The sequence below is a fragment of the Rhinoraja longicauda genome, chromosome 19 (genome assembly GCF_053455715.1).
Source record: "Rhinoraja longicauda isolate Sanriku21f chromosome 19, sRhiLon1.1, whole genome shotgun sequence".
NCBI lineage: Eukaryota > Metazoa > Chordata > Chondrichthyes > Rajiformes > Arhynchobatidae > Rhinoraja > Rhinoraja longicauda.
In genome coordinates, this window is record NC_135971.1 from 18,937,127 (window position 1) to 18,939,778 (window position 2,652).

Sequence of the window (2,652 nt, forward strand, 5' to 3'; positions counted from 1 at the left end):
CGCATGCCAATCATCTGGCTGAGTTCCTGCACATTTTTGTCGCACAGGTAGTGGTACAGGTTGGTGGCTTCCTCAGCACAGGGTGTATTTTCTGGCGAGGCCACTGCGCTGCTCCCAGTGTCCCGGTCCTGGGGCCCATTGGCCACTGCACTGCTCCCGGCCTCCCGGAGCTGGGGCCCATTGGCCACTGCACTGCTCCCGGTCTCCTGGAGCTGGGGCCCATTGGCCATTGTGCCGCTCCCGGTCTCCCGGAGCAGGGGCCCATTGGCCGTTGTGCCGCTCACGGTCTCCCGGAGCAGGGGCCCATTGGCCGTTGTGCCGCTCACGGTCTCCTGGGGCTGGGGCCCATTGGCACTGCTCCCAGTCTCCTGGGGCTGGGGGGCAACAGACACGTTCTTTCTCTTACCTTCCTCCTCCCCCGTTTTCTTCCTCTGCCTCTGCCTCCGTTGTCGGCTCTTCCTGGTCGTCTCATCCTCCGATGCGGAGAGGCTGCTGGCCTCGTCCTGGGAGAGGACTCTTTTTTGGGACTTGCTTGCCCCCTCCGCCTTTTTCTCCGTGCGCACAGCCTTCAATGTTTTCCTCGATTTTACCAACTGCCATTCCTCCTCTTCCTGTTCCCCCTCTTCCATCGACTCACCCTCGTGGGCAGGGGCCTGGGGGGCTCTGTCCTGCGGTTGGGGGCTCCTGGTGGTCGCGTTGTCATCGCCCCTGCTCTCCTTTCCTTTTTGGGCTTTTGCCGTGGTAGGAGGCGTCTCGTCCACCCTGGGGGTGCTGGCAGCGGCCCCTCTTATCGCCTGTGCATAAGTGCTAGCTCTTTTAGGGCAGGCCCTGTAAAAGTGGCCTGCCTCCCCACACAGGTTGCAGCTCTTACTCTCTTTACAATCCCTTGTCTCGTGGCCTTCTAACTTGCAGTTTCTGCAGACGACTGTCCTGCATTCTGCCGCCACGTGCCCAGGTTTGTTGCATTTCCTGCACACCCTGGGCTGCCCCGCGTACGTCATGTAGCCCTGGTTCCCTCCGATAGCGAACACCGAGGGAGGGTGGATGATGAATCCCTTCCCGTCCACCCTCAGCTTCACCTTCACTTGCCTCTTGCTCGTCCAGATCCCGAACAAGTCCTTTATGTCCACACAGTTCCCGGCCCCTTCGACGTAGCGCGCAAGGAAGGTGAGGACATCCACGACGGGCACATGTGGGTTAAACATGTGCACCGTGATCATCCGTTCCCTCTGGGTGGGGAGGGTGAAGAGTGGCTGCACCTTCAGGAGCGACAGCGGGGCTTCATCCCCCTTCTCACGGAAGTCCTGCAGCAACTTCTGCCATCCCGCCGGGTTCTGGAAGGTAACGTCGAAATATCCGTTACCTGGGAAGTCCTGGAGGCAGAAGATGTCCACGGCCTTGAATCCACAAGCCTCCAGCAGCACCTTCTTGATGAAGAGGTCCCGTGAGAAAGGGGTCCCCTCCCTGAGGTCCTTCACCGATACTCGCAGGGTATTCCGGATACCCTGCCCTCCAGCTCCACTTGCTGCTGCCATCCCACCTGGATAAGGGTGTTAGGTTGGTTACCCAACCAGCATGGATCCACCCCTAAACCAGACACGTGCTCCTGACCTCCGCTCCTCGTCGATGATCCAATGCAAATACTGCTTTTGTACTGTTCTTATAAGAACATTAGATTGTGCCAGAACAGATACTACACTTGATCTTAGCCAAAAGGCCGAGAAGCAACACACGATGGCAATCGAGCCGTCCACAGTGAGGGGAGAGTGGGGTGAGGGGGACACTCACGGCATGGTGTGGGGGTTACTGCAGTGATACGATGCACAGACTCCCAGTACGGCCACGGCGAGGAGGATCACGGCGATGAGGATCGCCCAACGACTCCTGGACCCTGGAGGAGACAGAGACACACAGTAGTGAACCTGGAGCTACGTTTATAGACAATAGGTGCAGGAGGAGGCCATTCGGCCCTTCGAGCCAGCACCGCCATTCAATGTGATCATGGCTGGTCATTCTCAATCAGTACCCCGTTCCTGCCTTCTCCCCATACCCCCTGACTCCGCTATGCTTAAGAGCTCTATCTAGCTCTCTCTTGAATGCATTCAGAGAATTGGCCCCCACTGCCTTCTGAGGCAGAGAATTCCACAGATTCACAACTCTCTGACTGAAAAAGTTTTTCCTCTTCTCCGTTCTAAATGGCCGACCCCTTATTCTTAAACTGTGGCCCTTGGTTCTGGACTCCCCCAACATTGGGAACATGTTTCCTGCCTCTAACGTGTCCAAACCCTTAATAATCTTATATGTTTCGATAAGATCCCCTCTCATCCTTCTAAATTCAAGTGTATACAAGCCTAGCCGCTCCAGTCTTTCAACATATGACAGTCCCGCTATTCCGGGAATTAACCTAGTAAACCTACGCTGCACGCCCTCAACAGCAAGAATATCCTTCCTCTAATTTGGAGACCAAAACTGCACACAGTACTCCAGGTGCGGTCTCACTAGGGCCGTGTACAACTGCAGAAGGACCTCTTTGCTCCTATACTCAACTCCTCTTGTTATGAAGGCCAACATTCCATTAGGTTTCTTCACTGCCTGCTGTACCTGCATGCTTCCTTTCAGTGACTGATGCACTAGGACACCCAGATCTCGTTG

At 56.1% G+C, this 2,652-nt stretch overlaps 1 pseudogene; it reads right to left on the reverse strand.

Annotated features, from left to right (window-relative positions):
- Positions 1–1,638: 1,638 nt before the first annotated feature.
- On the reverse strand, positions 1,639–1,729 carry LOC144603286 (U2 spliceosomal RNA; annotated as a pseudogene).
- Positions 1,730–2,652: the final 923 nt, after the last annotated feature.